At 37.4% G+C, this 27,186-nt stretch overlaps 2 long non-coding RNA genes and 1 pseudogene across 2 annotated transcripts in view; 2 read left to right on the top strand and 1 right to left on the bottom strand.

Annotated features, from left to right (window-relative positions):
* The window catches only part of LOC123385089, a 271,320-nt gene extending 252,878 nt beyond the window's left edge, over positions 1-18,442 (bottom strand). The window contains exons 1-2 of the long non-coding RNA XR_006597153.1: positions 18,331-18,442; positions 8,111-8,239 (exon numbers count right to left, since the gene is read on the bottom strand). This is a non-coding gene — a long non-coding RNA (uncharacterized LOC123385089). The remainder of the gene's footprint in view (positions 1-8,110; positions 8,240-18,330) is intronic.
* LOC123385090 overlaps positions 7,940-27,186 on the top strand; it is a 191,906-nt gene continuing 172,659 nt past the window's right edge. Inside the window, exon 1 of the long non-coding RNA XR_006597154.1 lies at positions 7,940-8,258. This is a non-coding gene — a long non-coding RNA (uncharacterized LOC123385090). The remainder of the gene's footprint in view (positions 8,259-27,186) is intronic.
* LOC101097238 lies at positions 11,814-12,563 on the top strand (annotated as a pseudogene).

Here is a 27,186-nt window from a genome sequence, read left to right as displayed (position 1 = left end):
TCAGACAATCTAGACTTCAAAATAGACTGTATCAAGAGATGCAGAAAGGCATTATATCATAACCAAGGGGTCTATAGACCAAGAAGACCTAACAATTGTAAACATTTATGCTCCAACTGTGAAAGCACCCAAATACACAAATCAATTAATCACAAACATAAAGAAACTCATGGATAGTAATACCATAATAGTAGGAGACTTCAACACCCCACTCACAGCAATGGACAGATAATGTAATAAAAAAATCAACAAGGAAACAATGGCTTTGAATGACACATTGGACCAGATGGCCTTAACAGATATATTCAGAACATTTCATCCTAAAGCAGTGGAATATACATTCTTCTCCAGTGCACATGAAACATTCTCCAGAATAGACCTATATTGGGACACAAATCAGCCCTAAGTACAAAAAGATCGAGATCATACCATGCATATTTTCAGACCACAACACTATGAAACTCAAAATCAACCACAAGAAAAGATTTGGAAAGGTAACAAATACTTGGAGACTGAAGAACATCCTACCAAATAATGAATGGGCTAACCAAATAGTTAAAGAGGAAATTAAAAACTATATGGAGGTCAATGAAAATGATAACATCACAACCCGAAACCTCTGGGACACAGCAACAGCTGTCATAAGAGGAAAGTATATAGCAATCCAGGCCTTCCTAAAGAAGGAAGAAAGATCTCAGATACACAACCTAACCTTACACCTTAAGGAGTTGGAAAAAGAACAGCAAATAAAACCCCATAACAGCAGAAGATAGGAAATAAGAAAGATTAGAGCAGAAATTAATGCTTTCCAAACAAACAAACAAACAAACAAACCCGGTAGAATAGATCAATAAAACCAGAAGCTGGTTCTTTGAAAGAATTAACAAAATTGATAAACCACTAGTTTGATCAAAAAGAAAAAGGAAAGGACCCAAATAAATAAAATCAAGGATGAAAGAGGAGAGATCACAACCAACACAACAGAAATAAAAGAACAATAAGAGAATATTATGAGCAATTATATGCCAATAAAATGGGCAATCTGGAAGAATGGACAAATTCCTAGAAACATATGCACTATCAAAACTGAAACAGGAAGAAATAGAAAATTTGAACAGACCCATAACCAGTAAGGAATCGAATTAGTAGTCAAAAATCTGCCAAAAAACCAGAGTCCAGGGCCAGATGGCTTTCCAGGGGAATTTTACCAAACATTTAAGGAAGAGTTAACACCTATTCTCTTGAAATTGTTCCAAAAAATAGAAATGTATGGAACTTCCAAACTCTATGAAGACAGCATTACCTTGATTCCAAAACCGGACAGAGACCCCACTAAAAAGGAGAACTATAGACCAATTTTCCTGATGAATATGGATGCAAAAATCTTCAACAAGATATTAGCCAACCGGATCCAACACTACATTAAAAAAATTATTCACCACGACCAAGTGGGATTTATACCTGCGATGCAGGGCTGGTTCAGTATCTCCAAAACAATTAATATGATTCATCATATCAATAAAAGAAAGGACAAGAACCATATCCTCTCAATAGATGCAGAGAAAGCATTTGACAAAATACAGCATCCTTTCTTGATAAAAACCCACAAGAAAGTAGGGATAGAAGGAGCATACCTCGAGATCATAAAAGCCATATACGAGTGACCCAACGCTAATAACATCCTCAATGGGGAAAGACTGAGAGCTTCCCCCTAAGGTCAGGAACAAGACAGGGATGTCCACTGTCACCACTGTTATTCAACATGGTATTGGAAATCTTAGCCTCTGCAATCAGACAACACAAAGAAATAAAAGGCATCCAAATCAGCCCAGGAGGAGGTCAAACTTCCACTCTTCACAGATGACATGATACTCTATATGGAAAACCCTAAAGATTCCACAAAAAAACCTGCTAGAACTGATTCATGAATTCCGCAAAGTTGCAGGATATAAAATCAACACACAGAAATCGGTTGCATTCTTATACACCAACAATGAAGCAAAAGAAAGAGAAATCAAGGAATCGATCCCATTTACAGTTGCACAAAAAACCATAAAATACCTAGGAATAAATCTAACCAGAGGTGAAAATTCTATAGACTGAAAACTATAGAAAGCTTATAACAGAAATTGAAGAAGACACACACAAAAAAATGGAAAAAGATTCCATGCACCTGGATAGGAAGAACAAATATTGTTAAAATGTCAATACTACCCAAAGCAATGTACATATTCAATGCAATCCCTATCAAAATAACACCAGCATTCTTCACAGAGCTAGAACAAATAATCCTAAAATTTTTATGGAACCAGAAAAAACTCCAAATAGCCAAAGTAATCTTGAAAAAGAATACCAAAGCAGGAGGCATCACAATCCCAGACTTCAAACTCTACTACAAAGCTGTAATCATCAAGACAGTATGGTACTGGCACAAGAACAGACACTCAAATCAATGAAACAGAATAGAGAGCCCAGAAATGGACCCACAAACATATGGCCAACTAACTTTGACAAAGCAGGGAAGAATATCCAATGGAATAAAGACAGTCTCTTCAGCAAGTGGTGCTGGGAAAACTCGACAGCAACATGCAAAAGAATGAACCTGGACCACTTTATTACACCATACACAAAACTAAACTCAAAATGGATGAAAGACCTCAATGTAAGACAGGAAGCCATCAAAATCCTCAAGGAGAAAGCAGGCAAAAACCTCTTTTTTCTTGCCCACAGCAACGTCTTACTCAACGCGTCTCCGGAAGCAAGGGAAACAAAAGCAAAAATGAACTACTGGGACCTCATCAAAATAAAAAGCTTCTGCACAGCAAAGGAAACAATCAGCAAAACTAAAAGGCAACTGACAGAATGGGAGAAGATATTTGCAAATGACATATCAGATAAAGGGTTAGTATCCAAAATCGATAAAGAATTTATCAAACTCAACACCCAAAAACAAATAATCCAGTGAAGAAATGGGCAAAAGACATGACACTTCTCCAAGGAAGACATCCAGGTGGCCAAGCGACACATGAAAAAATGTTCAACACCATTCATCATCAGGGAAATACAAATTAAAACCACAATGAGATACCACCTTACACCTGTCAGAATGGCTAACATTAACAACTCAGGCAACAACAGATGTTGGCGAGGATGCGTAGAGAGAGGATCTCTTTTGCATTGTTTGTGGCAATGCAAGCTGGTGCAGCCACTCTGGAAAACATTATGAAGTGTCCTCAAAAAACTAAAAATAGAACTACCCTATGACCCAGCAATTGCACTACTAGGCATTTATGCACGGGATACAGGTGTGCTGTTTCGAAGGGACACATGCACCCCCATGTTTATAGCCGCACTATCAACAATAGCCAAAGTGTGGAAAGAGCCCAAATGTCCATCAATGGATGAATGGCTAAAGAAGATGTGGCATATATATATATATATATATATATATATATATATATACACACATATATATACACAATGAAGCATTACTCACCAATCAAAAAGAATGAAATCTTACCATTTGCAACTATGTGGATGGAACTGGAGGGTATTATGCTAAGTGAAATTAGTCAGAGAAAGACAAAAATCATATGACCTAACTCATATGAGGACTTTAAGAGACAAAACAGATGAACATAAGGGATGAGAAACAAAAATAATATAAAAACAGGGAGGGCGGGGTGCCTGGGTGGTGCAGTCGGTTGAGCGTCCGACTTCAACCAGGTCACGATCTCGCAGTCCATGAGTTCGAGCCCCGAGTCAGGCTCTGGGCTGATGATGGCTCAGAGTCTGGAGCCTGTTTCTGATTCTGTGTCTCCCTCTCTCTCTGCCCCTCCCCCGTTCATGCTCTGTCTCTCTCTGTCCCAAAAATAAATAAACGTTGAAAAAAAAAAAAAAACAGGGAGGGGGACAAAACAGAAGAGACTCATACATATGGAGAACAAACTGAGGGTGGCCGGAGGGGTTGTGGGAGGAGGGATGGGCCAAATGGGTAAGGAGCATTAAGGAATCTACTCCTAAAATCATTGTTTCACTATATGCTAACTAATTTGGATGTAAATTTTAAAAAATAAAAGATAAAATTAAAAAAATTTTTCTTACGTCCATTATACTCTTATTTGTCATTTCCCACTTTACCATTCCCCAGGTTTTTGTTTTGGTTTGGTTTGCTTCTTTACTTATTTCTATTCTCCACCCCCCTCACCCTACATGCTCTGGATGAGAGCCCGGCACCTTGAACCCTGACTTTCTCTCTGTAGACTCCATCCCCAGTTGCAGTCACCCACCCTGTCTCTGATCCAGATCCTAAACTGAAAATTTCAACCTGGATCCCAGTTCCACTTGGGAGACAAGGGATTTCATGAGTCCTTCTCTTCACAATACCAATGGAATGAACAAAACGTGGAATTGAACTTGAGGACTCCCTGGTTCTGCTATTGGCCAGGGCTTGGATAGGACCCAAACATATAGAGAGAGGCCAACAGACAGGAAGGGAGCTCAGCTTCCTGATGACCTAGGATCTGTCACCCTTCTCATACCCTTTCCCCAAAATTATTGTCTGGAGGGCTATTAACCATACGGTAAACTTGTGGATAAAAGAATCAGTAGAGTGAAATCCTGCTGTCAGTATTCTTGGGCTGTGTGAGCAGAGCCCCATTATTTAATGTTCCTGGGCCTTGGTTCACTTCTTGTGAGATTGCAGCTGATGCTTCTTAACCTCAGCAACCATTTGTTGGGTGATGTGAATATATAACATATAAGGTAAACAATTTAGATATATTGTGTCTCTTATACCTGTTTATCTACATTTCTTAAGTTTATAAAAAGGTATTTTACTTCTGTTTTGTGAAGATCCCAATTTCACAAATCTTTCTCATGAAAAACTTTTATCAGCTGCATACACATGTACAACCTTATTTTCACTTTTCTAACAATGACTGAAATAACTAGTATTGCAGGCTCTTGTGTAATATTGCTTACCCATGGAGAATAGAAGCTTTGTGAGAACTTAGGTGGCTGGTGGGTCACTAAAGGGCCCCCATTATCTTTGCTGGGATAGAAATAAATATTTGCAGCTGGGGACAGGGTTGGTTCAGAACTACCACTTGTGTGTTAAACCCCAGACAGAGGGTCACAGCTAGGACTCACAGGCATGGGACATCTAACCAACCTTTATCGATGGCCAGGACTAGAGCACCACCACCCAGGCTCAGAGTCCCTCCATCTATCCCTGGAGCAATGTCCTCTGTCCAGTAAACCCCTATAAAGAGCTTTAGTCTGAACACCAAAAACAATATATTTGGGGTTGCCCCTGAGGATGCTATTGCTATTGTCCATGGCAAAGACCCTTAATGAAAAAATGGTTTTGATACCAGAGTGAAGAAAACTCAGCTAATTCCACTGTTTTATAGAGACTGGGGTTTCAGCACTTCCTGTTTAACTGGAAGCTCTTAGAAGCTTCCAGTTAAATGCAAAGAAAACTCAGAAGTCAAGAATGTGCATTTGCACAAATGAGACAATCTTTTATTTAGTTGAGAGTATGGGGCCAAGAATGCTTTGAATTCCTGCACTTCTAGTTGAAATCAAACACACCCTCTCCCAGTTATCCACTCAAACATTAGTTTAGGAATAGCTGAAGGGATTTGGCATATCCAATCAAAGTCCCAATCCTTGAATTAATCTAAAGGGCTGTTGTCCAGAATTAGTTGGTTTACCCATCCCCCACCCCCTCCCACTTTTCAGTGGAAGATACCGAGATTCAAATAAAAGATAGGATGTGTGTCCAGGATCACAGATCAAGTGAGGATGCTGGGACATAGTACTTATATTAAAAACCAGAGCCTTGATGTCCAGCATCCACTCTGGGTGGTGGCCAGTTCCTAGGCATTAGGGCCAGTTTCTGCTCCTGGAGCCTCCAATTCCCTCTACCGATATACTCACTGCCAAGAAATGTGTCAATCACTCCTCTGTTCTCCACTCTCCTATCTTACCCTCTCCATCAGTATTTCCTCTCAGTTTGGCTAAGAGTGTCATAAACTGTCCCAATATGCCATTTTCTCTCTACTCCAAACTCATGTTTCCTGAAGCCTTGATGTTCTCCCTAAAATATTGCTACTAAAAAGCCTGTAGTGATTCCCTATTATCTATGGACACAGCACTACTAGTTCTAGGGTTTAGCAGAAATTCCCCCTTGGATCCCATTCATACCCATGATTTTGGACTTTTCCTCAAACCTCTTTTTTGTTGATGGCTATTCCCACCCAGGAACACTGATGTCATTACATACACACAGAAACCTTAATCACTCTTACCCACATTCCTCCATTCCTTCTAGATTCCCTTTCATCCCAAAAATATTGCCTGCGCACATTTTCCTAAGTTTTATTGCATGTTGGTAACAAAAAAAAAAAAAAAAAAAAAAGCTTTAAAACTGGTGATTTTCTATCGCTTACAAGTTTCCTTTCACATCTTCAAAAATGCAAGCAGCTCTAAATCATGGTGAAATGCACTTCCCTTTACAAGACTAATATTTTATACCCTTGAGGAGGAAAGTCATAGACAAGGGTGAACAGCTTTGCTCATTTTTAATGGAAAGGCCTCTCTTGAAATCTGATCAGTTAAACACTCTCTTCCTCTCCCCCCCCCCCCCCCCCGCCCCCCTGGGAGCATGCACACTGCTTGTCTTCAGCCTGGGAAGGTGGCTCCTCTTACAGTCAGAATCACTGTGTGTGTTTGTCTTTACAGCTATGTCTCCCCTGGCTTCTCTGCTTTTCATGATACTTTTTGGTAGAAACTTCCATAGTTTCTCTCCAACATTTCTCCTTGCTCAGTCTCTCTTATTTCATAACACTTAATTGTCTTTATTTTTTCTTTTGTCACTCAGAAAGCTGGAAAGACTCCATTTTCACCTTGGAAAATAAAATACTTCTTAGTCACTTCCTTGGCACATCAGAAATTACCACCAACCCTTGCAGTCACCCATATTTTTGACCTGTGAATTTCCTTCACACAAGAACATCCAGTATCACTTTACACTTCCATCAACTTCAAAAACTTTTCCTCCCAAGATTCTACCCTATTTCCCTTCTCATTTCAAAATTTATCCAACAGATTTTATAGATTGTTTGACAAAGAAACATTGAACGTTTCCCCTAAATTAGAAGATTTCCCCTAAGATTTAAAACTTAATACTCAATTTCCTCATCTTTAGAAAGACAAACAGCCCTAAAATTGTGTGAAATTACTTTCTTTAAATCCGCATGCCCCTCTTGAATAGAACCCAAATCTCAGGAAGGCTTTCTTAGATCAGGCCCCAGTCGCTTATCCTAGGCCCCAAGAGATTCTTGAGAACTACTATCCTTTTGTCAGGAAGCAAAAGAAAGTCTCCTGCCCATGAGATGTTTTTTAAGAGGAGCGTCTCCACTTTGGTCACGTATTAGAAACATTCAGTACTCCTGATGATTGGTTCCCAAACTACACCCTCAAGTGAAAATTTCTGGAAAACTGCAGGTACCAGGATAGTCAAAACAGTCTTCAGGCAGTTCTAATCTGTAGCCTGGGTGTGGCTCACAGTGACAACAGTCTCCACCTGCCTGGAGCATAGTGAGGTGGCGATGGACAGGGGAGGCCCCTGCAGTCAGGTAGAGCTCATGGCAAAGTACACACTGTTCCTCTAAGGCAGCAGATCTAAACCCAGGCTGCATGTTGGAATCATGGAAGGAGTTTTTCAAAACACAAATGCCTGGGACCCAACCCAAAATAATTAAATCTGAATCACTGGGGTTGGCCTTTGAAATGCCTTCCAGCTGATTCCTTTGTAGAATCAGAGCTGGGAAGCTGTTTTACAGCTGAATTCACTTGTAGGCAAGCTCCATGATTTTGCTGAGTTTATAAACTAGTGGGGGAGCTACACTTTACTAAGTTATATTGACCTGTAGAAAGTGTTAGTGAAGGTTGAAGACAGAATAACAGGGAGGCACCTCTTTGAGATGTTGCTGTTTGGGAAGGTCTCTATGAATCGGGTGACTCCCAGAGACTGGGTGAGGAATATGAGCCAGCTTGATGAGAGTGCTAGTGGGGGATAGCGCAGGACAATCACATCCATTACCTTTAAGAGTGGCCGCACCTCCCATCAGCTTCAAAGACTGCTAGAAGCACAGAAGTGTGAGCAAATTTCAACACTCCGGGACCTCCTGACTCTTCTGAACTCCTGCAGGCCCTTTGGCTACAGAGAAAACTCAAGAATAAAAATGGAGGTGAGTTGAGAGGGAGCCTGCTTTCTGGGTGTTCATGGGAGGAAAGCTAGGTTATTTGTCTTCATTTTATTTCATAAACATTTTTATAGCCATTAAAGTTTGTGCCCTGCAAAGTCCTCTGTTCTTGACAAATAAGAACTATTTTCACCCTCATAGCAAGCCTGATGGAAAGTGTTATTACTATACTCATTTTACAGAGAAGGAAACTGAGGCATGGCATGTTAATTACCTTGAACAGGGATCCACAAGTGTCATTTTAGAGCTGGTAATAGAAACTCGGCACTGTGGCTCCTGAGTTGATGACTTTAACAGCTATCCTATGTCACTTCTCAACAAATTCCTGATTTTAAGGGAATTATATATCTGCTTTGATATTTAAGTGTGTCTTCCTATTATCTCCTTATGCTACTTCCTTTTATGTTTGACCATAGCGAGTCTGCTTCTCTGGCCTGTTTTTAAGTCCTATACCAATTCTACCCTCATCTAGGGGGCGGGGCTGGGAGATGTCTATTGGTTGATTTCCCTGCTAGTGGTGAATTGCATTTCTGTTCCATTGCGTACCTGGTAACTAACTCTAGGTAGGAGACCAGCACTGTGTATTTTAAATTGTCAACTGCTGAGCATTTTGTGTTCCTTTAAATAAAGTTGGGCTTTGTTCTTTGATGTCATTACTTGGGATATTCATGCTTAGGAAGGTTGTTTTGAATATGTGCTAATTGGGACTGGAACAGGCTTCAGTCTGTATAGAATTTGGCCCCATTGCTGAGGCAATACCCTGTGAGGGCTCTATCTCAATCCCTTTGCACATGGGGTCTTTGTAGTCTAACTTCCTGGGACACAGATTCTTTCTGGCCTTGAGTGACCCCAAGGAACTCTTTATATTCTAAGTATTTGAATATCTGCATCAAGGTTTTTTTTGTCTGCATGATGGTTGATTTTGAGGACAAATTTTCACCTGAAATAATTTCTCATCTTACAAATTCTTGTATCCTTTGTATAGATGTTGTCTGCCATTTTCTGTTCATTTAAAAATATCCTATATTCAGGGCACCTGTGTGGCTCAGTCAGTTAAGCATCTGACTCCTGACCTAAGCTCAGGTCATGATCTTGCGGTTTGTGGGTTCAACCCCTGCATCAGGCTCTGTGCTGGCAGTGCGGAGCCTGCTTGGGACTCTGTCTCCCTCTCTTTGTCCCTCTCCTGCTTGCTCTCTTTCTCTTTCTCAAATGAAAACAAACTTAAAAACAAAAAACAAAAATATCCTATTTTCCTTGTGTACAACCCTTCCAACAATAAATTATTACCACAGATAAACGAAATTGCACTTTACTTATACCAGTAGAAGGCTTTCTTGTACTAAAAAGTCCAGTAATCAAACCCCTCACTCCTCCTATAATTTGAGGAAAGAGGATATTTCTTTTCTTTTCTTTTCTTTTTCTTTCAAGGGAAATTCTCAAAGTTTTGAAAATTTGCCCAAGGTCACATAGTTAACATAGCCAGTACCTAAACCAAGTTTCTTAACCAATATGCTAAATGAGCTCTCACATTTAGTAAATAGAAAGGAATGTGATACATTAAAGATAACTGTTTCTTAACCTGTCTTCAGAGAGATGTAAAACCAAGATTTTGTATGGCTTATTATTATTGTTTTCTTAAAAGTTAAAAACTATTCTGACATTTGTTAACAGTACAGGAGATTTTATTCAAGACTGTTGCAGTAGGAGTAGAAAGACTGAACTCCAAATAAAAGTAAAAGCAGGGGGTGAGGATATCAAGAGTAGGGGATAATGAACTTGACTGTATATTAAGGGTAGGTAATTCTTACTAAACTGATTCAGCAGGATTCTTGGTAAAGGCAAGCCAAAATCAAGGCTCCCTTGAGAAAAGAGCTCAAAGGAACCTAACTAAAGTTTGGTTAAGTAGACAAACAAGTAAAAAGATATGGATTCTAAGAATTAATATTGTTCAAATGTCCATATTATACAAAGCCATTTATGGATTCAGTGCACTCTCTATCAAAATTCCAATGACATTTTTTATATAAGTAGGAAAACAATCCTAAATTTTTCATGGAACCACAAAAGACCCCAAATAGCCAAAACAATCTAGAGAGAAGATCAAAGCTAGAGGTGTAACACTTCTTGATTTCAAACTATACTACAAGGCTGTGGTAATCAAAACAGTATGGTATCATCATAAAAATAGACACATAGACCAATGGAATAGAATTGAGAGGCTAGAAATAAACCCTTGCATATGTGATCAAATAATCTTTGAAAAGGGAGCCAAGAATACTTAATGAGGAGAAGATAGTCTTTTCAATAAATGATGTTGAGAAAATTGGATAACCACATGCAGAAGAATAAAATGGGCCATTATCTTATATCACTCACAAAAATTCACTCAAGATGGATTGAAGACCTAAAAATGAAAACTGAAACTAAATCTTCTAGAGGACCTAATGAAAAAGGTTCTTGACCTTGGTCTTGGTAATGATTTATTATGATCCCAAAAGCAAAATAAGTAAGTGGGATTATATCAATTGAAAAAGCTTCTGCACAACAAATGAAAGTATCTACAAAATGAACCTACAAAGTTCTAAATCATATATCTGATAAGGGGCTAATATACCAAATAAATAAAGAAGTCCTATAATTCAACAACAAAGAAAATACCATTAAAAAAAATAGAGAAATTCAATACACGTTTTTCCAAAGACCTGCAAATGGGCAACAGGTACACGAAAAGGTACAACATTACTAGTCATCAGAAAAATGCAAATAAAAATCACACTGAGATATCACATCTGTTAAAATTGTATTATCAAAAAGACGAGAGAACAAGTGTTGGCAAGAATGTGAAGAAAAGAGAACCCTTGTGCACTATTTATGGGAATATAAATTGATGCAGAAACTATAGACAACAGTATGGAGTTTTCTCAAAAAATTAGAACTAGAAATACTATATGATTTAGCAATCCTACTTCTCAACACTTACCCAAAGTAAGTGAAAACAGGTTCTTGAAGAGATATCTGCTTTCCCATGGTCATTGCAGTATTATTCACAATAGCCAAGATATGGAAATAACCTGAGTGTCCATCAATAGACGAATGGATGGAGATGTGGGGAATGGGTGTGTATATATAACATTCCATTGTACATATGTGGACTCACAGGCATGGGCAGATCTAACCCACTTCACCCATGGCCAGGACTGGAGCACCATCACCCAGGCTCAGGGTCCCTCCATCTATCCCCAGAGCAATGTCCTCTGTCCAGTAAACCCCTATAAAGAGCTTTAATCTGAACACCAAAAACAATATATGTGGGGTTGTGGGGTTAAGACACAAGTGGTAATTCTGAACAAACCATGCCCCCATGGGATCAATGGAATGTTATTCAGCCATGAGAAAAAAGGAAATCCTGTCATTTGTAACAACATGGTGAAACTTGAGGGCATGATGTTAAGTGAAATGTCAGAGAAAGACAAATATAGTGTGATGTCACTTACACATGAAATCTAAAAAAGCAAACCTCTCTTGTGCAATGCCACCAAAATGATGTTCAAGTGTTTTATAGAGGTTGACCAGGTGGCCTACATTTCCTTTGGCCTTCATGCCGGGAGGATGGTCCAGATTATAGATGCTATTGACCAGAAGGGGGCTTTGGTTGATGGACCTTGCATTCAGGTAAGGAGATATATTATGCCTTTCAAATGCATGGAGCTCACTGACTTCATCCTCAAGTTCCCACACAGTGCCCGTCCAAAGTACGTCGGACAAGCCTGGCAGAAGGCAGACACCAGTAGGAAATGGGCGGCCATGGGATGGGTCAAGAAGATTAAAGCCAGAGAAAGAAAAGCCAAGATGACAGATTTTGATCACTATAAAGTCATGAAGGCAAAGAAAAGGAGGAAAAGAATAATCAAACTTGAAGTTAGAAAGCTACCAAAAGCAGCTGTCCTGGAATCTTCTCCTAGAAATGTACCCACTGCTAAGGTTGCAGCTGGAGAAGTTGCTGCAAAGTTTCCAGCAAAAAAAAATTTGCTGCTACAGGCAAGAAGGCTGCAGTCCAGAAGATTTCTGCCCCATAAGCTGCAGGCCAGAAGGCAGCGCCTCCAAAAGCTGGGAAGGGTCAGAAATCTCAAGCCCAGAAAGCTCCTGTTCCAAGGCATCTGGCAAGAAAGCAGAAAAGCAGAAGAGGCGATTATAAATAACTAATAAAGGTTCTGACACATGCACACACAAAGACACACACAAGCCAAACTCCTAAAATGGTATAAACTTCTGGTTATAAAAAGAAATAAGCTTGGGGGAATCTAATGTACAGTATGATGATTATAGTTAACAGTACTGTATTATATACTTGAAAGTTGCTGAGGGAATAGATTATAAATGGCTGACAGCAAAAAGAAATAGTAGTTACTTGACATGATGGAGGTGTTAGCTAATGCTATGATGGTAATCATTTTGTAATATATGTGCATGAAATCAACATGTACACTTTAAAAATTTTTTTAACATTCATTTTTGAGAGACAGTAACAGAGCATGAATGGGGGAGGGCAGAGAGAGAGGGAGACACAGAATCAGAAGCAGGATCCAGGCTCTGAGCTGTCAGCACAGAGCCCGACGTGGGACTTGAACCCACGAACCATGAAGTCATGACCTGAGCTGAAGTCAGACGCTTAACCAACTGAGCCACCCAGGCGGCCCTCAACAAGTACACTTTAAATTTATACAATATTATATGTCAATTATATCTCAAAGCTGAAAAATAAATGTTTGATGGAGGTAGTCTATCAAATCCATCAAAAAACTTAATTTCTATTCCTAATGACAATGTCACTTTTCATTGATGGTAGACAAACAAATTGCAGAGAAAAGATGCTGTAGGTAAATGAGATCTTAATGAATGCATATTTAAAGTAAAAATAGAGGGGTGTCTGGGTGGCTCAGTCAGTTGAGCGTCCGACTTCGGCTCAGGTCATGATCTCACAGTTTGTGGGTTCGAGCCCTGCATCAGGCTCTGTGCTGACTGCTTGCTCAGAGCCTGGAGCCTGCTTCAGATTCTGTCTCCCTCTCTCTCTGCCCCTCCCCCGCTCACACTCTGTTTCTCTGTGTCTCTCAAAAATAAATAAACGTTAAAGAAAACTAAAATAAATAAATAAAAGTTACGTATTTACTCAGAAAGAGAACACAGATGTAAAGTATTTTATATGACTTAAAAAGTGCTTTACTATGCTATCTTTCCCCATAAATTTATACATTTAATTGAATTTGACTAAAATGTTGGCAAATAGTTGTTAGCAGTATTTCCTTGTGTTTTAAATTCATTTTTATTATTTATCATTTAAAAATTATTATATATCTTTTATTTTCCTAGGTATACCACTAAAAGTGTGCCTTTTTGATATTGTTTCATAAAATAAGTTTGTAGATTTTTTTATTCCTCCATACGGGACATTTATTTTGTCTTTTGTTTACACTCCGAATTTTACTATATATTTCTTTTAATCTCTTTGGATTTATTTTGTTTTTCAAACTTCAGATGGATCCTATGCATTAGTTTTCAACCTTGTCTCTTTCTCTAAATATTTGTTATAAAATAATTTTCTCTAAATACAACTTTTTCTGAAAATATGTAGGGCTGAAAATTTCCATGGAAGCACCATTTCAGTTGAAACCCATAGGTTGTTCATTACCCTTTAGTTCTAAGTGCTTTTAAACTTCTATTATGATTTTTTAAACTGTGAATTATATAGCAATGTATTTTTGAATTTTTAATACTTATAGGTTTTTTTCTTGGCTGTTTTTTTTTTTAAAATAACTGTATTTCTTAATTGTACTGTCAAAAAACCATGATGACTGATACCTTCACTTTCTAATATGTTGAGGCTAACTTTCAGCCTAATGCAGGATACATTTTTAAATGATCGTGTGTGCATAAGAAGAATATGTATTTCTTAACTTTGACACGTGGAATTTAATATACTGCACTAAGTAAAACCTCTTCAGATCTTACATGTTCTTATACAGAGGTGGAAATCAAGTGCATGTCTATACCCCAACAAACATAGTCAATGTAAATGTAATTTAAAACATAGTATTTAAAAAAGTGTTAGAAAATAGTAGGTACCTACAATTTTTGTGTAAATGTATTTTTCTTTTTTTATAGTTTTGAACTATTGGATTATAATAAACACATAGAAATGTGCACCTATCATAAGTGAACAGTTCAAATATTGAACATTCCTTAGCACACAGATTGAGAAAACCAAAGCAGTTATCTTGATTTCTCTTGAACCCCTTCCACTCACCAACCTCCATGAAGTATAATCAGTCACCTGAATTTTAATAGCATATACAAGTGTGATCTATTTTTTTCATTGTTTGAATGATATCCTACAGTACATATTTTGTCAAGCTGTTGTCACTCCACATTATTTGCAAGATGCACCCATATTGATGCTTATAATTACGGAATGTCCTTTCTCATTAATGTATGTCAATGTAAGAATACATTCATCAGTTCTATTGTTGATGGATAATAGTATATTTTCAGTTTTTAGCTATTACAAACAGTAATGCTATAAATGTTCTAGTACATGTCCTTGCATTTTTGTTGAATATATACATAGGAGTAAAATTGTTGGGTCAGTTTTCCAAGGTGCTTGTGGATGTTTACACTCCCGCCAGAATCTTGAGAGTTCTTACTTCTTCATAGCCTTACCAGCACTCGGTATTGTTTACCCCAGGATGCTAATGTTATTCTGTCTCGTCCTACTGTTTTTCCTTTCCTGTTCTTACTGGAGTCTACTGTGTGTGTGTGTGTGTGTGTGTGTGTGTGTGTGTGTGTGTGTGTGTGTGTGTTGGCAAGGTGGGTGTCTGGTATGAGGCAGGTGTCAAGATTTTTTCCCATATGGATCTCCAATTGAAACAATTATTGAAAAGCCAATTCTTGGGGCACCTGCGTGGATCAGTCCGTTAAGTGTCAGATTTCCACTCAGATCATGGTCTTGGGATTTGTGGGTTCGAGCCCTGTATTGGGCTCAGTGCTGACAGCTCAGAGCCTGGAGTCTGCTTCAGATTCTATGTCTCCCTCTCTCTCTCTGCCCCTCCTCTGCTCATGCTCTGTCTCTCTCAAAAAATAAATAAAAATTTAAGAAAAAATAAAGAAAAGTCAATTCTTTCCAAACTATTATGCAATATCACCCTTGTCACAGAGTGAAAGGTCTGTATGAGACTATTTCTACAATGTCCATTTCTATTTCTGACTATTATTCTTGTTACAAAACTACACTGTATTAATTACTATAGTTTTAGAATAGTTTTGCTACATTTTAAAGTAAAATTTCACCTTTTACTTATCTCTAAAATTGTGGCTTTTTCTTTGTATGTTTCCATTAAAAATTGTAGAATCAGTTTGTCAACACACATACACATACACATGCTCACACACAATACACACCTTAGAAATACTGAAATTTATATTGTGATTGGAATGATTCTACAGATTATTTTAAGGAGAACTGCCACATTTACTAGTTTGAATATTCCAATCCATGAACATGGCATATTCCTCCATGTATTCAGATAGTCATTAACTTGCCTCCGTAACATTTATAGCTGTCACTGTAGAGGTTTTTTTGCATGATTTTCTATAAATTTATTCCTACATATTTGTTGGTTTTTGATGTTGCAATGATGGTTTGCTTGTACTTATTATTCAAAATAAAACAAATATTTTGGGGGGCATCTGGGTGGCTCAGTCAGTTAAGCATCCGACTTAGGCTTAGGTCATGTTCTCACGGTTCATGAGTTTGAGCCCCGTGTCAGGCTCTGTGCTGGTAGCTCTGTGTTGGCACCTAAGAGCCTGGGACCTGCTTTGGATTTGGATTCTCTTTCTGTCTCTCTCGCTCTCTCTCTCTCTCTCTCCCTCCCTCCCTCCCTCCCTCTCTCCCTCCCCCCTCCCCCTCCCTCTCCCCCCCCCTCTCTCTCTCTGTCCCCCCACTCATATTCTGTCTCTATCTCAAAAATAAATAGACATTAGGGACGCCTGGGTGGCGCAGTCGGTTAAGCGTCCGACTTCAGCCAGGTCACGATCTCGCGGTCCATGAGTTCGAGCCCCGCATCAGGCTCTGGGCTGATGGCTCAGAGCCTGGAGCCTGTTTCCGATTCCATGTCTCCCTCTCTCTGCCCCTCCCCCATTCATGCTCTGTCTCTCGCTGTCCCAAAAATAAATAAACGTTGAAAAAAAATTAAAAAAAAATAGACATTAAAAATTTTTTAAAAAGAAATATTTTAGTCACTATGTCATGAAGGAAAGATAATGATTAATATAAATCCGTGAAAATAGGTTTAAAAATATTACCTTATAAATAAAATGAATTCTCCCATATACCACACTACAAATATATTTCAATAGTTTACATTCAGACCTTCAATTATATCTCTAAGTGTGAAAATTTTTAGAAAATGAGGTTTTAAAGTGACTAGAAAAAAGTATCATTTCCCAAGTGTCTCTTCTTCAATTTCCCTCTCAAGTTACTATTGTACAGCTTTTGCTAGAATAGCTACAAAATCAGAAAATTCATTTTCTCTTGAGATAACTCCTTCAAATATTAAAGACTCCTTGAAAATCATCCAAAAATATCTCTCCATATAATTTGCACTCTTTGGTTCATATTTTATCCAGTGTCAATATAGAGCTCTACCTTTTTCCATATGATAACTCTTGAGATCATAAGGGCAGTGTCTGTGTCCTTACTCTCCTCCCCTTCCTTTCTGCGGGCTCAGTGTTTTCCCCAATTCATAAAACATGGTTTCCAACCTTTCCACTACTTTGCTGGTCACTCTTCTCTGAATGCATCCACGATTTTTATGCACTCTTCATACTTTTCAGTGTGTTGCCCATTATTTCAGGTGTGGCCTCAAAAACAAGGATACCTTTTCACTTTGAGTTAAGTTCCCTACTTCTCTCAGTGCACTGAAGTCGTGGTGTCATCAGAGAAGTGGCCTGGCTTGGCATTTAGAAGCCTTCCAAATTGACACTTACATTGATTTCATCATTTTCATACCATAGTTTTGCCTGCCTGGGGACTTTGGTAGAAGTAAGGACTTCTAAGTCAGGGATGTAATCACACTAAGCTTGAAAGGGAAGATTATCCATCCACGAATTCTAGCTGGCCTTCTGTCCCTGAAAGAAAACCACCTCTTGCAAAACAAAATTACAATCATAAAATTGATTTGTGACCATAAGAATTAGGGCAAGGCGTTTTAGTTCAGCCGTGCAATATTTATGTCAGCGTTCTGATAGTTAGATCCCTCATCAGAATAGAGAGATGCCTCCCACCAGAACCACGCAGGGTGAATCTTTTATCAATGTGCTTTCTCCCCACAGCAAGGCTGGAGGGAGGGAATACTGTCATTGATTGCTGAATGGTCTTGCTTTTCTATATTTTATGCTAATTATTCCCCATTTCTCATAAATACATCTTTTTAGATTCCTTAACATCTTTTGTCTTGCTCTATTCAGGAAGCCAACTTGTCTTTTCAAGGTGACTTTGATTTTCTCTTATCATTTTAGGTGGTTTTTATAACTTAATTCTTAGAGATGATTCTTATTTCTATTTACCAAATTCCAAGAAAGGTCCTTACTATTACCCACATGAGTTTACATGACTAAGTAGTCGTAAAAACTATGGCCAGGAAGCCACATACAAAGATAAGACCTTTGTTCTTTTCCTGCCTCCTCCCCCTGTGGCATCTACAGGGAAGAGGAGTGTATCTTGGGCAGTTTGACTATGGCAGTTACTGATTAACATTAGCCCTTTGGATATCAATCGTCCTGGCATATCTCAGAGGGCCATTGATATCTCTGATTAGACACCCCCTTGAGTGCACAGCTTTACAATGAAGGTAAGAGATCTGATCTGCCCAACTTCCCACTTGTTTTCTATTTTTTTCTAAGGCATATCCAATTACAGTTAAAAGCACGTGGCTTCCTCCAAAGACTATGAAGAATCAGGGAATAGTTAAGGTCAGAAAAGCAGCTTTAAAATCCTCATATTTACCATAAGTATCCAAAGAGAAATTCCTTTGAATATCTTCACGTCTGTGTAAGGTAGTATGTCTATTTCTGGAGTGCCTTCAGATTCTTAGAAGACCTGAACAATACACCTTGACCTCACACCAAAGATGTAACTTTCGTGTCCCAGGCAACAGTTATCAGTATTCTAACGTCTTTACAGAGTTTCTCAACACAGCTACATAAGTAAATGTGGAAGGGGTAATCTTTTTTATACAGCCACTTTGAAGATATGAATACAAATTGAGGAGGAAGGTGAAGATGAGAAGCAATGCCATAAGGAAAATGTGTATCTTTGTAAAAGTTAATTGTAATGATAATTACTTTCTGCTTTGGAAGCACATAGATGATGTTGGCTCTTACAATGGAATTTGTTCAAAGAAATAAAATAGATTGGGCTATTCAACAGTGACTGAATTGTTCATTATGTTAAGAATGGAAAGCAATCTTGTAAAATGTCATCTTTTGCATTTATTTTCATTTTCTGAGGACATTTATGCCAACTAAATGTAAAATTTCCCCAATATCACTCCTACCTCATTAAAGGAGGAAAATAATATGGCTAAATGCCTTTGACAAATAGTTCTATTATTTAAATAATTATCACTGTCTTTGTCACCAAAGATACAGACAAGGAAAAAGCAGGTGAAGGCACAAAAGGGAGATTCAAGATATTTCTCAATAATAGGAAGAGGAGGAAGTAGTTCAGTGAGAAATTCACCTGCTGCTGCAAACAGCAGTCCCTGCAGAGATCTAGCTGTCCTAGAAGCATTGCACACCTTATACCCTTTAGTCACATGCATACTCCCTCTCACACACACTCAGAAAAGTGACTAAAACAATGGCAAAGAATAAACCATTTTCTGTTTTGGAGGTACCAGCTCACAATTCCGCAAATCGGTATTTCTGGTCATCCATTTTAAGTTCAGCTTGAATGCTAGGTAGTGCCTGTGTTATTGGATGGTTTCTGCTTATGCCTCCCTTCCCATCGTGGGCCTCTGGAGATTAACCTCTCTGTGTCTGGGCAACATCGGCCTATACAACCTTCACCGACCTGTGTTTGTGTACCCTGATTGGTTTGCACTTGCAGAAGGAATCCCTGGCCTGAATGTTGAGCCTGAAAATCCTTCTTGTATTTCCAGGCTGGCCTCATACCCATACTCCTTTTTTTTTCTCTCTCTCATTGAAGCATAACTGACATTACACTATATTAGTTATAGAGTGCATAATGTCCTGATTGGATATTTGTATATATTGCAAAATGAGGACCTCAATAAGTCCAATTAACATCCGTCACCATACGTCGTTATAATTTTTTCTTGTGATGAGAATTTTCAAGATCTACTCTCCTAGCTACTTTAACATGCAATACATGCGTGCAATATGTTATTAACAGTAGTCACCATGCTATGCACTATATCCCCATGACTTCCTATGTAACTGGAAATATGTATCTTTTGAGCCCCTTCACCCATTTTGCCTAATCCCCACCTCCAGCAACCACCAGTCTGTTCTCTGTATCCAGGACCTCCAGTTTTTTGTTTTGTTTTTGTTTTGAAGTAGAGTTGAGACATAAGGTTACGTTAGTTTTAAGCGGACAACATGGTTATTCTACAAGTCTACACATTGTTGCTATGCTCGCCAGAAGTGTAGCTCCCATCTAACAGCATACAATGCTATCACAATACTCTTAACTATACGCCCTATGCTGTACCTTTTTTTTTTTTCATGACTTATTTATTCCATAATTGGAAACCTGTATCTCCCACTCCCCTTTACCAATTTTGCACACTCCCCCATACCCTTCCTCTCTGGCAACCATCATTTGTTCTCTGTGAGTCTGTTTCTGCTTTGTTTTTTCATCTGTTTCATTTTTTTATTCCACATATAAATGAAATCCTGTGGTATTTCCCTTTGTCTCACTGGCATAATACCCTCCAGGTTCATCCATGCTGTTGCAAATGGCAAGATCTCATTCTTTTTAGTGGCTGATTAGTCGCTGTTGTATTTACAGACAACCCAACTTCTTTATCCACTCATCCATCAATGGACACTTGGGTTGCTTACATGTCTTGCCTATTGAGCATAATGCTGCTAGAAGCATGGTGGTGCATTTGTCTTTTCCAATTAGTATTGTTATTTACTGGGGAAATGCACAGTAGCAGAATTACTGAACCGTATTATAGTTCTATTTTTATTTTGGGGAGCAACTCATACTATTTTGGGTAGAAAACATACTGCTTCCACAGTAGCCGCACCAATTGACATTCTCACCAATAGTGCAGGAGGGTTTCTTTTTCTCCACATTTCCACCAACACTTGATATTTCTTATCTTTTTTATTTTAGCCATTCTGACAGGTATAAGGTGATACCTAGTGGTTTTGATTTGCATTTCCCTCATAATGAATGATGTCGAGTATCTTTTCATGTGTCTGTTGGAAATCTGTATGGCTCCTTTGGAAAAAATATTCAGGTCCTCAGCCCATTTTTTAATTGGATTATTTATTAGTACAGAGTTATATATGATCTTTATATATTTTAGATATTAATCTCTTGTTGGATATATCATTTGTAGACATCTTCTCCCATTCAGTGGACCACCTTTTTGTTTTATTGATGGTTTTCTTTGCTATGAAAAAGCTTTTTATTTTGGGGTAGTCCCAATAGTTTATTTTGTTTTTGTTTCCCTTGCCTAAGCAGGCATATCTATAAAAATGCTAGGGCTGATCTCAAAATGATTACTGTCAGTTTTCTTCTAGGGGTTTTATGTGGTTTCAGGTCTCACATGTAGGTCTTTAATCCATTTTGAGTTTATTTTTGTGTATGGTGTTAGAAAGTTGTCCAGTTTCATTCTTCACATAGCTGCCCAGTTTTCCCAGCACCATTTGTTGAGGAGACTGTCTTTTCACCATTGTATATTCTTGATTCCTTTGTTGTACATTCATTGACCAAATAAGCAGAGTTTTATTCATGAGCTTTGTTCTGTTCCATTGATCTATATGTCTATTTTTGTGCCAGCACTAGCTGTTTTGATTATTATAGCTTTGGAGTGTATCTTGAAAATCTCAGATTATGATATCTCCAGCTTTGTTCTTTCTCAAGGTTGCACTTGTTATTCAAGCTCTTGTGAGGTTCCATACACATTTTAGGAATGTTTGTTCTACTTCTGTGGAAAATGCTAATATTTTTTTTAAATGCTATTGTTATTTTGATAAGAATTGCATTGAATCTGTAGATTGCTTTGGGTAGTATGGACATTTGGACAATATTCTAATTCATAAGCATGGAAAATCTTTCCATTTCTTTGTGTTGTTTTCAGTTTATTTTATCAGTGTTTTATAGTGTTTAGAGTATAGGTCTTTCACCTCCAAGTTAAATTTTTTCTTGGTATTTTATCCTTTTTTGTGCAATTGTAAATGTAATTGTTTTCTTAATTTTTCTTTTTTGCTACTTCATTATTAGTGTATTGAAATGCAGCTGATTTCTGGTATTAATTTTGTATCCTGCAACTTTACTAAGTCTGTTTATTATAAGAGTTTTTTAGTGAAGTTCTTAGGGTTTTCTATGTATAAAACGATGTCTTCAGCAAATAGTGAAACTTTGCTTTCTTACCAATTTGGATGCCTTTTATTTTTTGTCTGATAGCTGTGGTTAGGACTTTCGGTACTATTTTGAATAAAGTGGGAAGAGTGGACATCTTTGTTTTATTCCTGACCTTAGAGGAAAGGCTCTGCTTTTCACCATTGAGTATGATATTAGCTGTGGGCTTCTCATGTACAGTCTTTATTTTGTTGAGGTTTGTTCCCTCTAAGTCAACCTTGTGGAGATTTTTTTATCATGAAGAGATACTCTATTTTGTCAAATGATGGTTCTGTATTTATTGAGATAATCGTATGATGTTTATCCTTTTTGTTGTTGATATCATATATAGTGTTGATTGATTTGTAAAAATATGATGGGGAAAGATAGGGTAAAAAAGGCAGGGAGGGAAATGTTAGGACCTGAGGAAAAAACACATTTTGGAACAATGCTGGGAGCATCTGACCACAGCAAACCCCCTCAGGCGTAAGATTCCTCTTAATAATATAACAGATACCACCTACTACCCATCACTTTCCCGTCAGGAATTTGAAAAAAGACCTAACTAAAATAAGTAGTAGACCATAAAATGTATGACCCACAAAGGAATGGTATGGCTATAGGCCACCCCTCATACAATGGGATCAAGCCAATCAGTAGTGGACAACCCAATACCTAGAGTTATCAAGCCAATAAAGGTAGGACCTGAGAAGGAACCAGGGGTAAGGGAAGTCAGGGCTGACCAGAACCTTATAAAACAAGAGCCCTTGCCTGTAGTTGTGGGTATTCACCTTCGAATGCTCCCTCTCTGTAAAGAGAGCTTTTATACTTTTCTTATTTTTCTTAACTCATACTCCAATAGACTTTGGGCTGCTGCACATTTTGTGTCCACCTCTTTAGTCTTCAAAGCGGTGAGACAACAAATCCCAGGTATTGAGGTAAAAAATCCTGCAACAAAAATCGAACCATCCTTGCATTCCCAGAATAAATCCCACTTGACTGTGGTGAATGCTCCTTTTAATGTATCGTTGAATGTGGTTTGCTAATATTTTCCTGAGGAATTTTACATCTTGTTCATCAAGAATGTTGTCTGTAGTTTTCTCTTTTTTTTTTATGTAGTGTTTTTGTCTGGTTTTGGTATCAGGGTAATGCTGGATGGTCTAATGTATCAATCAAAGACATTGTTTCCTCATTGATTTTCTGCCTAGATGATTTATCCATTGATGTAAGTGGGGTGTTGGCATTCTCTAGTATTATTGTATTGGTCAATTTCTCCTTTTATGTCTGTTAATATTTGCTTTATATATTTAGGTATGTCAGTGTTGGGTGCAAATATACTTATAATTGTTATATCCTCTTGTTGGATTGAGCCTTTTATCACTGTGTAAAGTCCTTCTTTGTCTCTTGTTACAGTCTTTGTTCATTCTAATGGATGTAAGTAATGCTATTTTCTTTTTTTCTCTCTTTTTTTTTCCTTCTATTTGCATGGAATGTCTTTTTCCATGTTTTCACTTTCAGTCTGTATGTGTCTTTAGGTCTGAAGTATGTCTCTTGTAGGGATCATATGAATAGTCTTATTCTTTAATATATCTCATCACCCTATGTCTTTTGACTGGAGCATTTAGACCATGTACATTTAAAGTAATTATTGATGGGTATATACACAGATCTATTCACCATCCCTCAGTACTATCCCTCTCAACTTCAGTTCACAGCAATGGAGGTGTGGATTCCCTTTTACTATGTTTCCGTCTCTCTTGCTGTTTTCTCTGTGGCCTATTCTTTGCTGTGCAAAAGCTGTCCAGACAGCTTTTAGTTCAGCAGGAATTGCTCTATATATACAGGTGTAGATTTGGTATGTCTATGGAAGAAGTGAGTTCAGGGTCTATCTATGTTGGCATCTTAGGCCAGAACCTTGCTGGGTTTTTTTGTTGTTTGTTTTTTGTCGTTGCTGTTGTTGTTTTGTTTTGTTTTTTAGATTTCATATATAAAATCATGTGGTATTTCTTTTTCTCTGACTTATTTCACTGAGTATAATGCCTTCAATGTCCATCCATGTTGTTGCATATGGCAAGAATTAAATTTTTATTACTAAATATCGTATAATATACACCATATCTTTCTGCATTCACTCATTCATAGGCACTTAGGTTGTTTCCATAACTTGGTTTTTGTAAAAAATGCTGCAATGAACATAGGGGTGAATATATATTTTCAAATTAGTGTTTTTGTTTTTATTGAGTAAATACCCAGAAGTAAAAATGCCAGTTCTAGTTTTAATTTTTTAAGGAACTTCCATAATGTTTCCATAATGGCTACACCATTCTGATCAATTATGCACAGCATTCTCTTTTCTTCACATTATATTTTTGATAATAGAGATTCTAACAGATGTGAGATTATACCTTTTTATGGTTTTGATTTGCATTTCCCTGATGATTAATAGAAAATCAGTAAGGAAACATTGGACTAAAATTATATCCTAGACCAGATGAACTTAAGAGATATACACAGAACATTCCATTCAAAGTCAACAGAATACAGTGGACAATATGGTGGTTAAGGCCACTGATCTCCATACTCCAAGCAGTCAAAATTTTATGTAAAACTATTTACTCTCCAAAAATTTAACTATAAATACCTACTGTTGACTGAAGCTTCACTGATAACAGTCTATTAACACTCCTTTTGTGTGTCATGTATTATATAGTGTATTATTAGAAGAAAGTAAGCTAGAGAAAAGAAAATATCAAGAATATCATGAGGAAGATAAAATGTGTTTTTAGCATCGTACGGTGTTTATCAGGCAAAAGATAATCACATATCTGTGTACCTGTATAGTTGAAAGCCATGTTCAAGAGTCAATTATATATTTACTGTTCTTTTGCTGGGTGCATAAATATTTACAAATGTTATATCTTCTTGTTGGATTGACCCTCTTATCATTATCTAATGCCCTTTTCATCTCCTACTGTCTTTGTATTAAAGACTATTTTGTATGATATAAGTATGGCTACTCGAACTTTCTTTTGGTTTTCCTTTGGAAGGGTTTTTTACCCTTTCACTTTTAGTCTATATGTGTCTTTAGTTCTGAAGTGAGCCTCTTGTAGGCAGCATGGTTTTTAACTTTTTTTTTAAGGTTTATTTTTGAGAGAGAGAGAGACAGAGTGAGTGGGGGAGGGCACAGAGAGAGGGAGATGCAGAATCCAAAGCAGGCTCCAGGTTCTGAGCCATCAGCACAGAGCCTGACACAGAGCTCAAACTCACACCATGAGATCATGATCTGAGCCAAAGTCAGACGCTCAACCGCTCAACCGACTGAACCACCCCGGTGCCCAGGTTCTTAACTTTTTTTTTTTTAAATCCATTCAGCCACTTTGTCCTTCGGGTAGATAATTTATTCCATTTATATTTAAAGTAATTGCTGATAGGTATGTACTTATTACCATTTTGAAAATTGTTTTCTGACTGTTTTTAAGTTACTCCCTATTCCTTTCTCTTGTTAACTTTTGTGGTTTGATAACTTTCATTACTGATATGCCTAGATTTCTTTATCTTCTGTGTATCTACTATAGGTTTTTGCTTTGTGGTTACCATGAGGCTTATTTATGTACAACAACTTGTTTTTATAGCAGTCTATTTTAGTTGATAACAACTTAAGTTTGAATATTCTAAGGCTCTATATTTTACTTCCCACCTCTAACATTTTATTTTTTATGTCCCATTTTACATATTTGTATATTCTGTATCACTTAATTATTGTAATTGTATTTATTTTTCCTATTTTTGTATCTGACCTTTTATACTAGGTTTATAAATGATTAGCCCACTACCTTTATACATTTATCTTTACCAGTAAGATTTATACTTCCAAATGTTTTCTTGCTACTAATTAGTGTTTTGTTCCTTTATTTTTTGTGTAACTCTTGTTGTTGTTTTGTTTTGTTTTGTTTTTAGCTTAACAAAGTCCCTTTTAACATTTCTTCTGAGGCTGGTTTGGTGATAACTTCTTTTAACTTTAGCTTATATGGAAAACTCATTACCTCTCTCTCAATTCTGAAATATAATTTTGTTGATAAAATATTTTTGGTTGAAAGTTGTTTTGTTTCAGCACTTTAAATATATATTGTGGCACTCCCTTGTAGCCTGCAAAATTTCTGCTGAAAACATGCTGATGGTGTCAGAGGGGTTCCCTGTACATAATAAGTTTATCTATTGCTGCTTTTAAGATTCTTTCATTGTCTTCAACTCTTAACATTTTAATTGTAACGTGTGTTAATGTGGGTCTTTTTGAGTTAATCTTATTTGGAACTCTCTGTGCTCCTTATCTGGATGTCTGCATCTTTCCCTAAGTTAGAAAGGTTTTCAGCCATTGTTCCTTTAAATAAGTTTTCTGTCCCTTTCTTTTTCTTTTCTCCTTTGGGATTTCTGTAATGTGAGTCTATGTTCAATTTATATTGTCCTATGTATCCTTTAAGCTGTCTTCACTTTTTTTTTTCTTTTTTTTCTTTTTGCTGCTGTTATTTGGGTGAGTTCCATTTCCATCTCACATTACCTGATCCTTTTATTCTGTTTCATCTAGTCAGCTTTTGAAACCCTGTTGTGTATTTTTTTAGCTTAGTTTTTGTATTCCTCAGCTCAGGGACTTACTACGTTGGGTGCTATCTTATATTTTCTATCCCGTTTTTGAAGTTCTCACTGTGTTTATCCCCATTCTTCTGAATCCTGTGAGCATCTTTATTACCATTACTCTAAACTCTTTGTCAAATAAATTATTTATCTCCATTTCATTAAGGTTTGTTTGTTTGTTTGCCTCCTTGTTTGTTTTCCTGATGTTTTCTCTTGTACTTTTGTTTGGAACATATTGCTCTGTTCCTTCATTTTGCTTGATTCTTGTGTTGGTTGCTTTTTTATTTAGTTGAGTGTAGTTGACATTCAATGTTACGTTAGTTTCAGGTGTACAACAAATCACATTAGTGATTTGACAAACTTATACATTATGCTATGATCACTACCAGTATCGTTACCATCTGTCCCATTGCAATACTATTAAAATATCATTGACTCTCATGCTGTGCCTTTTAATTTTGTGACTTATGTATTCCATAACTGGAAGCCTGTATCTCCATCTCCCCTTCACTCATTTTGCCCATCCCTCAATCCTCCTTCCCTCTGGAAACTATCAGTTTGTTCTCTGTACCTGTGAGTCTGATTCTGTTTTTCGCTTGTTCATTCATTTTTTATTTTCCTCTTATGAATCGA

Source organism: Felis catus, chromosome B1 (assembly GCF_018350175.1).
Source record: "Felis catus isolate Fca126 chromosome B1, F.catus_Fca126_mat1.0, whole genome shotgun sequence".
In the NCBI taxonomy this organism is placed as follows: domain Eukaryota; kingdom Metazoa; phylum Chordata; class Mammalia; order Carnivora; family Felidae; genus Felis; species Felis catus.
Note: the sequence above shows the minus strand (reverse complement) of the source record. Positions and strands in the feature narration are given on the sequence as shown.